This window comes from Microchirus variegatus (assembly GCF_963457635.1).
Source record: "Microchirus variegatus genome assembly, chromosome: 10".
Classification (NCBI taxonomy): domain Eukaryota; kingdom Metazoa; phylum Chordata; class Actinopteri; order Pleuronectiformes; family Soleidae; genus Microchirus; species Microchirus variegatus.
In genome coordinates this window covers 4,457,094-4,468,664 of record NC_139811.1, presented here as the reverse complement: position 1 = coordinate 4,468,664, position 11,571 = coordinate 4,457,094, and positions in this window count along the sequence as shown.

Genomic DNA, 11,571 nt, shown 5'->3' with positions numbered 1-11,571 from the left:
TGTGTGATCTTTGTTCTGTTGTTGCTGTATTTCCTACATTCCCCTCGCTCTTTCATGTTTTCCTTCCGCCACCTTTATTTCCTCACAGATGTTTGGGCTTCCTGTTTCGATGTAAATACACTGCAAATACATGTTTAATTCAAGTGAAATTAAACAGAATTTCACTATTTAAAATCAGTATACTGAAGTTGTTAATTCACTTATTACAAACAATTTTCATTTATTCTAACTGCAGCATAATTACTCTTTTATATATATTATATATGTATATATGTATAATTAAATTGAGAACAGCAGGATTATCACCTGGTTTAATACAAAGAGAAATGTAATTTTAAATACATTGTAATTTAGAGCTGAATCTGAAGCAAAATGCTTTTGATGTAGTGTTTGCTCTCTGGTGTGTGTGTGTGTGTGTGTGTGTGTGTGTGTGTGTGTGTGTGTGTGTGTGTGAGTGTGTGTGTGCTTTGAAGTACATCACTTCTTTCTCTCACACACACACACACACAAAGTGTATATGTGGAGTTAAATTGTAAAGAAAACATAATTTCCTGGAGACACAGTTGCATGCACACACGCACACGCGCACACACACACACACACACACACACACACACACACACACACACACACACACACACACACACACACACACACACACACACACACACAGCTCATTTGTCTCTCTGCTCTAAAAAGGAAGTGATCGGTCATTGGCTGAGGGGGAAGAGACGCTGAACTCCCGCCGAACCCTGACCTCCCCGTGACCTTTGAGAGGAGAGGGAAGAGAAGAAAATAGCACCAGAGGAGGTGAAGGTATATGGTGAGACAAAGAAAGTGGAGGAAAAACCCGACGAGAAAAGGAGACGAAGAAGAAGAAGGAGAGGGAGATGTCGAGCTGCAGCAGACGCAGAGAGGAAGAATGGAGTAAACTAAAATGAAAAAAGAGAGGAAACCGCGGTCATGACGAATATCATTAAACGTGGAAGGAAACGGGAAAAGCACTCGACAACATGGGAGCAAAGAGGAGGAAGAGCAGGCCATGGAGAGCAAACGGCAAACACCAGGGGGCAGTGTTGGGACGAGCAAAAGGGCACCGAGGGAAACGAGAAGGTGGGTGGTGGGGCGGCAAAAACCCTCCCTCCGCCCCCCCTCACATCCCTCTCTGAATGCGGCACGCTCCCATTGGTCGGTTTCGCTCGGCGTTCGTGCTGCGACAGGTCGGGCGGAAGGGAGGGGCCGATGCGTACGGCGATGATGTCGTCATGACATGCAGATATCCCAGCGCATACATAGCGATGCCATGGCGACACCTAATCCCCCGTCTAACTGACACCGCCCTGTTGGCTAACACACACACACACACACACACACACAACATATTTATATATGGCTATACAGATACACTCAACCGTAGCAACTCGCAAAACGGCATGAATAGAAATCCACAGTTTCCTTGTGTGTGCTTATTCGCCAGTGTGTGCGTGGACTCTTAAAGACCTCGCTCTGGCATAGACGCTGACCTTGTCAGTGTCAGTCGTCCTCATGGAGACCAAAACCTGGTCCAAACAAACCTTAGAGAACCTTATTTCTAAGGAAGGGTTAAGTTATTGAGGCTCCCCAACTAAAATGGAAGTAGAATAAATACGCAAACCTGTGTGTGTTTACTTTGTCCTTGTCAGGGCCAGTCGTCTTCATGGAGACCAAAACCTGGTCCTAATGCAGCAGAACCTCACTTCTGAGCAACTGGTTATGATTAAGTTTAGGGATAATGCTTTGTTTACACTGTCCAAGTGTGTGTATGTGTGTTTGATCCTAGTTCAAAGGGACATGAAACATTTACATCCATGTAAATTAAACCACTTCTATATTCCCATGGCAACGACCTGAGGCTGATCGCAATGTAAAAAGGTCAAGGAAAGGTCGGGCGACGCCCACGCTGCTCTCTGATCTACCTATCTCACACACAGAGCTGTGCCCACTGCACACCTGACGGACTCTCCTCCAGCCCCTGAAGCAAAGGCGCGGTCACATGACTCATCAGAGTGTGATCAAAGTGATCGTTCAGGGAAGCTCTGAGCTCACAGGTCCAGGTGTGGTGCAGGTCACGGGTCCAGGGAGACGGTGGTTCCCACGGCGTAGTGGAGAGGAAACGCAGAGAGGATGTGAGCTTGGGGATCAAAGCGTTGGCCTGATCGCACTGTTGTTTTTGAAGACTTCAACTCCCCACGATGATAAAGTGACCCTCTGATTGGACCGCGGGTCAAAGTGGGCGCGGCCTGACGCCGACATTTGACAAATCATTTTTCATTTCACTGCCATGTCGTCAGGAGGTCACTGTGGTGTCGCGGCAGGATCACAGTGATGTCACTGTGGGGTCACGGCAGGGTCACAGTGATGTCACTGTGGGGTCACGGTGATGTCACTCTGGGGTCACGGTGATGTCACTGTGGGGTCACGGTGATGCCAGAGGGTCACAGTCGGGTCACAGTCACAGACTCAGTTCATTCCAGCAGTTATTTTGGGAATCAAGCGTCTGTCATTTATCAAATAGATGTTCAGTGAAATTTGTCAGATTGTAGATTTGTAGCCCTGTATAAAATCATTTAGGATAAAGTGCATAAAATTGATCTAAAAAAAATACAGCTCATAAAATAAAAATAAAAGCTTATGATAAAAAAGGGAACTTTATAATAAAAAAAATTTAAAATATGTGCTAAAAATGTTTATATAATATGCTCAGTTTGATAATAAAAGATATATATATATATATATATATATATATATATATATATATATATATGTATGTATATATATATATATATATATATATATATATACATACATACATATATCTTTAAGTTCATTATGTTTTTTAAAATATCAGCATTGTGAGAGAAAATGAGATGTAAACAAGCACTGTACGTGTGTAACCTAACCTGCTACCTGATTTTCTGTCATTCATTTCGTTTCTGTGTTGTCATTGGTTGTCATCGAACTCACGAGCCAATCAGGGTAAAGATTTGTAGCCCTGTATAAAATCATTTAGGATAAAGTGCATAAAATTGATCTAAAACAAAATACAGCTCATAAAATAAAAATAAAAGCTTATGATAAAAAAAAGGGAACTTTATAATAAAAAAAGATTTGTACACGAATCAAGATTATTATATCTTGTATAGACTCTCAGCCAGCAGTAAATACAGTTAGCTGGATCTCACTCGTGTGGCTGAATTGTGAATTACTGTAGTATTTAGGTTTATGACAGAAAGTTGCTAGATTTGTCGCGAGTCACCGTTTTAAAAATTAAAAATAAAAAAGTTACCAGGGGTCTGTAAAGTCACTAGATACTGAACTTGAAAAAGCCGGCGTTATGTACTGAAGAACGTAGGTGCTGATTGGCCGAAGAGGAGACCTGTGTATTATTATTATTATTATTATTATCTGTGCTCGACTGCGCTTCCTTTACCAGTACCTGGATATCTGTCACAGTAAATTGAATTTTGAAAACTGAATTTGAATCATCAGAACTGAATGCAATGATTCAAATGAAACAATACACATTCAAATTATGTAATTAAAGAGATTTCAAATTAAAATTCACGGTGTCAAGGAATAAACAATAAACACAATTTAAAAAAAATAAAAAACCTTTTATGTAGATACCTTACTAGGCAATATTATCAGTACTCTATTAACACTTTTGTTACAGGCACACAATTTTCTGGTACATAAAATACCTGTGTGCCCACATACATTTGCAGTTATAACACACGCACACTATCAAAACAGTATTGAAACCTGTTGCAGGCCTGTTTATTGATTCTGGGGTACAGTGAGGGCCTAAAACTGTAAGAACTGAGCCATAAATAAAACAAAAAGCAAGTGCATGTTTGTTAGTACTCACGAATCCCAGGGTATGATTAGTAGGGGTAGTCTCGCGAGAGTAATGGCGATGACGAGCGCAGTCACAGATCACTCACACACACCCACAACAGCGAAGTCCAATGAAGAAGAAAAACAGCCGGGCCGTCCGTTGGAAACCCGTCTGGACATCTCTCCTTCTCTAACGTGGGTCTAGTTACAGAATATTATTTCAATTAAATCACAATATTACACACTAATTAGCATTAGCGTCATAAGCTGCCGCTAGCTAGCATGACGCTAACCGCGTTCCACATCCAGCCTCTTAACATCTATGACAGTTTAGATATAGCACACATATACCGGCATATATATCATAATATTCACCTCTTGTATGTCACACAGAAGTTTATCCTCCATAAACTCCACGAATAAACCAAAACGATGCTTCTGTCTTAGCGATCTGTACCTGCTACGCCACACACTACCTTGCGGCGCTAGCCCCGCCCCTTGAACAGTGACTTTACCCTGATTGGCTCGTGAGTTCGATGACAACCAATGACAACACAGAAATGAAATGAATGACAGAAAATCAGGTAGCAGGTTAGGTTACACACGTACACTGCTTGTTTACATCTCCTCTTCTCTCAGAACGATTTTATAAAACGGTAATTAACTTAAGGACATATGCATATACACACATATATATATATATATATATATATATATATATATATATATATATATTTAAATGTAAATAGTCTAATTGTGTATTATATAAACATTTTAGCACATATTTTAAAAATGTTTTAATTATAAACTTCCTTTTTTATCATGAGCTTTTATTGTATTTTGTTTTAAATCAGTTTTATGCGCTGTACCCTAAATTATTTTATACAGGCCTACACGTCTTCACCTTAAAATGTAATAATTTACATCATTGGGGCTTACTTTCTGTCCAAGTCCTCATAATGTGATTGTGTGTAGACAAGTGTCGGTCCCCACAAACTCGTGTAATACCCGGAACACACACTCTGTCTGCAGCATGGATCAGTATTTGTCTTATCCCACGTGTCCATGTCCAGATGAGTGGTGCAGGATCTGGCAAAGCATTAACACCTCCATGTTGCTAACACAACAGAAGCCTGTCACCACACACACACACAGGAACATGGTGTTAACGTGTGAGCGTGTGCTTCAGTCTATATTAAACATGGCTGAAGAGCAGCAGCGGTAAAAGGCAGCGTTGTTCGGGGAGATGGGAGACGGAAACCTGTGGTTTTCATACGCGTTAATACCGAATGAAGTGGTTCAGTGTGGGACGCAGCGTGTTTATAAAGCAAACAGATACAGAGAGGTGAAAACACAGAGAGGGGAATGGAATGAGGGATTGGGGAAGTGTATGATGATGAGAAAAAAACACACACAGTGGTTTGACAGAAAGGCTTCTGCCAAGTCTTCATGAAAGAAGTCTTTTATGCAATATTGACATAATGTTCTGTTTCTACTGGCGCAGCATGAGATGGATCAGGATTTAAAGCGGAAAACGGATAAAATGAGGCCTGGCACACTCCCCCAGGTCCAGCACGCTGCCACACACACACATAGAGAGAGAGCATCATATCATTTCCAAACAGCAGCAGCAGCAGCTGTGTCAATTAACTCACCTGTGATCGCTTCTGACTGCCAGCCAGGCCACGCCCACCTCCACAGGCTTCAATAATAAAAAAGAAAATCACATTTTAAGCAAATTAGTAAAAGTTAAATCAAGGTTAACGGTGCAGCATTATTTTATAAGAGCATTTCAACATCCCTATTATTAAACATTTACATACATGCTTATGTGCTTTAAATATAATTTATATAAATGATATTTTGTATGATAAATTTGTATTTTGAGACAGTTATTTTGAGTTGTGATTGTGTGGACAAAAAAACATTTATTTAATATTGTCAATTTTTGTCCCACAGATGGGTCACGGGATAATTTTTGGGGGTATTTGTAAAAATTTTCCTCAAACTTCCTCAGAATATTTCTGAGTATATGTTGTAAATAAGATGCATACAATTAAAGGTGCCATATGTAAGAATGTGGCCAAAAACAGTTACTACATTCAAATTCAAAATACAGAGGTCTTTTGGGTTTCATTTTCTGACTTAACTGGCAGCCCGTGGTTGCTCGGCAGCTGAGACTCTACTGACTGCAATGATTGGTAGACGGCGGTAGGTGGCGCCACATGCCAAAACATGATTTCAAAACATAAACATGATTTGCAGTCTGCAAAATATATTTTTTTTGAATGTAAATATTTTGTCTGTACTGTTGTTGTTGGTGAGTTCAGTTTGTTATATGAACATTATTCCTGAGTCTCTGTGACATATTAGGAGGATTTTATGATCAGTTGCTTTAGATTTATTACATAATGCACTTTTAAGTTTTAATTAATGTACCTATTGGAAAGTATTTCCAAGTTTCCTTTAGTTTGCCATGTTTAAAAATGTGAGTCCCCATATCGAAAGTTTAGGAGACACTTCCCTAAGGATTACTTTGTTTTGTGGTTGTGTCTTCAAGTTCGATTAACATCACATTTATATTCAGTAATTACTTAATCCATGAGCAAAGACTGTCATTCTCATGTCGCTGTGTTAAGCGTTATATTAAGTCTGCCTCAGTTAGTCCTGGTTCTTGTTGATTCCCTGATCACCTGGTGTTAATCAGTTCATGCTCCTTTAAATACGCCCTCCTCCTTTTGTCTCGTGCCAGTGCGTCTTCTCCGTATCCTCGTCTGATCCCTGTTTCTGGAATTATTACCTGACCTCAAGTGTAAGACTTTGCTCTGTTTAAATAAACTCTTTTGTTTAAACTCTGCCTCCGTCCTTGTACATTTGGGTCCACGTCGTTTTTGAGTGCGTTGCGTCCCTCTCTCTGTCCAGCTGTGTTCCTACAATAATTAAATAATGAAATATAAATTGTAGAACAAAGACAGAGACATGGAGGCAACAAATATATGAGTTTTAAACAAGTAGACACTCACTTATATCAATGCTCAGAGAGGCAGAGGGTGGGTGGTGGTGGTGGTGGTGGTGGTGGTGGTATAGGTGAAAGGTCTGCCATAAAAGGAGCTGCCAAAACGAGGGAGAGGAGGCAGAGTAGGTAAACTCACAGTCCAATTCACTTGTCAATCAGACACAAACACACCTTCATGGTTTAGTTAACAGCGCCACACCCAATTCCAAAGGCGTGAGTCATCACGAGCACACAACAAAAAGGCCCACTGTGGTACGACAAAACTCAGGAGCAAGAAGAGAAGCATGGATGATGATGATGGCCTCAAGGATGGAAACATGCAGCACGATATAAGTCTTCATTTGCCACCGGTGGGGATTTAGGATTTAGAATTCATCTAAATGATTTCTCTGTCTCAGGAGAGAGGGAAGGATACAAGACACAATTTATGACTCACTCTCTCTGTGTGTGTCCCCCATAAACACACTCCCATGGTTGACCACTAGAGGCAGTGTGGTCCAGTGTTCAGTGATGTGAGGGAACCCTGAGGCTGCTGCTGTAAGGTGATATGATGATCACTTCACTGCTTTGCGCGCCCTTTGTCTCCATTACAGGACCTTTTTATTGTTGCTTCAGCTAAGTTACAAATATGTTATCACCGCCGCGGACGTCACATTAATTCAGTTTGGGTCTTATGTTCAACAGCAGCGCGTCACTTCGTTTTAAATGTGCACTATAACTGAGATATCTTGACGTTTATGTTATTATGTTTCCAACAGTTCAACTGTGCATGTATCCCACACAGCAGCAGTTCATAACATTGATTTCCTTTAAAAAAAAAGTAGATGAAACAACACATTTAATCAACATTAAAAAGTTGATTAAATGACAAATCTAACATACAGATACATTTCAAAAAACTACATTTTGTTACTAGTTGTTAATATTTAAATTAATTATACTGTAAATATAGACAATCCTTTGGGTTGGACCAAACAAAGGTGTATAACTTGAACAAAACAATTCTTAATGGGCATAAATATCCATTTAAATATGACTTTTTTAAAAGTACTAAATTAAAAACCTGAACATAAGAAACTCATTTCTAATTATCAGCATGAAACATATTTGCCATATAGCGTATTAATGTCTTAATATAGCAGTTATTTCTCAGCCATTTACAACGAAAAGGAATCAGTGACTCATTTTATTGAAGTTGTTTTAACGAGAATGTTTCATTTAAAACACACACAGCAGTCAGGTACTTTTCCTCTGAGTCATCTTTGTGTTCTGTCATAACAAAAAAAAAAAAAAAAACTCATTTAATATGCATGACACGGCAGTTTTTGTGTGTGTGTGTGTGTGGCAGGGCTGCTTGTGGACCAACAGTTCAGCAAATGATCAACATCACATGGGAATCACTGGAGTAGAGAGTGCAGGTCAACTGAAGCTCTCACAAGAGTGATTTCCATAGTTTGACTAAGATCTCGTCGTTGTTTGAACTGTGTGGAATAACACAGTTCAATGACACACCTGTGTTTTTTTGTTTTTCTCTATATAAACTACAGCTCAGCGGCCGAGATAACCACATAGAGAAGGAAAGGCATCATTTAAACGTTTTTTTACACTAAACATAATTGATAATGCAGTTTGATTATGTCAGAAACATAGACGTATATAAAAAGTTTGAACCCTTTGAAACCGGGCTTCTATTGAACCACAGTATATATATATATATATATAGATATATTAATAAATATATCTATATATATATTATTTCTTTATTTATAACTTTATTTATTATAAATAATGAATAAAATATTATTTCTTTATTCATAAATAATGTTATAAATGTATATTGTAATTATTAAATATGATATATGTATTATTTATTTATGATATTATTATAATATTAGTATATATTTTTTTTAATTTTTTTATTTTTCATTTGAATATAAATAAAATGTATTTTTTATGAATAAATAAATAAGAATTGTATTATTAATATATATTAATTATATAAAAAAGCATGTTTCTAGTATTGATGACCGCTCAAAGCTGCTTCACACTGCAGTTTTGCCGTTCGCTATCACACATTAGCATGTACTAGCGGAGCTAGTTGGAAAATGCCTAACTCCACCACTGAGCTACAGTACGGGACCACAACAAATTCTAACGCTCAAAAAAATCAGTTATTTGACAGCCCCTGTGCTGCCACTGTATACACACAAAGGCTCCCTCAGTCAGGTCTGATAGTAAAAACAAAAAGTGACATCACTTCTGTTTATGGCAACCAAACAGAGGCCGAATAATCACCCGAGGTTACGTACTGCAGCTTTAAAGCCCATTTAAAAACAACGTCTCCAGTGTGTGCCGAGAAACCTTGACATGATTTCACACGGTTGACGGACGGGTCAGAACATGTGACCGTGCGACGCTGTCATAACACCCAGGCGCTACAACAACCGACGGCTGCAACCGGCTCACCTCTGATTTGCTGCGGCGCTGTGTTTTCCTGCTGCTGGTTTACACCGTTGCCAAGGAAGCAACATTCTACACCTGGCGGCCAACACTCTTGACATTGTAAGCTAGCAGGGACACACACACACACACACACACACACACACACACTGTAAGCCTTAGTCAAACACTCTAATGTGGACTCATCTCTCCCTCTTGCTCTTACACAAACACACACAAATGGCCGCAGCCAAATATTACTTCATCCTAAGTATTTTCAAATCAGGTGATGACAGAACCCGGGGGGGGAGGGGGGGGGATAAAGACACTCATGCAGCCGTTGTGGTTTCGGGTTGAGCTGCGGTGTGTGCGTGGGGTTAACGAGCTCTTAAAACCTCGTTATCGCGTTGATGATGGACACGAGAAAGAAAGAGATGGGAATGAAAGACAAAATTTGTGTGATCATTTGTTTTGCCCAGGCAGTTAAATAAACTGTGTCTGTGTGTGTCTGTGTGTGTGTGTGTGGCCCTGTGCATGTATCATGTCTGCATCTGCATGCTTTTCTGGTTTGGGTGGTTTGCAAAGATCTGCAGAACGTTGTCAAGGAGGCCCTGTGGAGTTGTCTTTTATGCAAACTGGAGTCAAGTTTAAAAACCCCCGGCGTCTAATTAAAATGTAAAGTGCGTCGTCTTCCCGCGCATCAAACATTTACAAAGTGTTTTAAGCCATGTGTTGTTTACATCAGTGTCTTTCCTCGTCTCGGCGGACACGCTGGAGCATCTATTGGCACATTAATGGCACATGGAAGTCAGGGGAGCAGTGTGGCACGGCGACAGTATATCTTATTGCCTGTGTGTGTGTGTGTGTGTGTGTGTGTGTGTGTGTGTGAGACATAAGATAAAAAAGAAAACAACTCATAGACAAACTGTTTTATCTACAACTCAACAGGGAACCTCCGCCAATAAAAAATATAGAGTGAGCTCAAAACAAGTTCACTCAACAAAAAAAAAAAACATTGGTTCAGATGTTAAGTTGTTGGGTTAGTAATTTGTAATTTAATATAATCTAATGTCAACTTTGTTTACTCCAATCCAAGTAACAACTTGACCTTGACCTGGCAGGGATTCGAACCCACAGCTACCCACAACAAGCCCAGTTCCTTTCCACTCGTCTATGGGATGCCACCTGTTACATACATCACGTAACGTGGGAAACATGCTGTAAGAATCTATTCTATTCTAATGGTGATAACTGTCCAATCAATCCACTGAATTCACTACTGCTATATTTAAAAAATATATATTTTTCTATATATAATTTTTATTTCATTTAATTTTAATAATATAATTATAATTTTTCTTATATAATTTCTTAATATATACATACATATATGTGCATATATGTATGTATGTATATATATATATACACATGCATATACATATATACACATTCATATACATGCATATATACATACATACATTATATATACATATATACACATGTATCTATATGTGTGTGTATATGTATATATATATATATATATATACACACACACGTATATAAGTATATATGTATGTATGTATATGTACATATATATATATATTTATATATGTATGTATACGTATATGTATATATATATATATATATATATATATATATGTGTATATATATATATATATATATATATATGTATGTATACATAAATGTATATGTATATGTTCCTCGGGTGAATTATATTTTTTTAAATATGGATAAACTATTAGGTAATTGAACTTGCAAATGAAAAAAATAATAATAATTTAAAGAGAAAAAGAAAAATATCACCAAATAATAAATATAATTGCACACACACTGTACACAAACATAACTCATGGTTACCTTGCATGCAAAACCAAAACTTAAGTCCACATTGTACATTTTCATCAAGGTTATAAAAGTAAAGCGTGTGTTGTTATATATATAACAGAACATATACAGTACACAGCCTCTGAGTCGCAGCACTGGTCCTAACAGTATCAGTCGTACACAGATAATAAAGTATGTTGAGGCCTGGCAGTTGTTGTTGTGTCAGCAGTCTTCAGCTGATGTGCTCCAGAGCTGCTCACTGCTTCACTGGGCACTGGCTTTGAAAAAAAGAGTGTGTGCTGTATTATGGCCGTCAGCCAGTGGGGGGCAGTGCAGTGTGTAAGGTTTTTAGTCTGCAGGCTGTGTGTGGTATCTCAGTGTCTGTTTGCTTCATG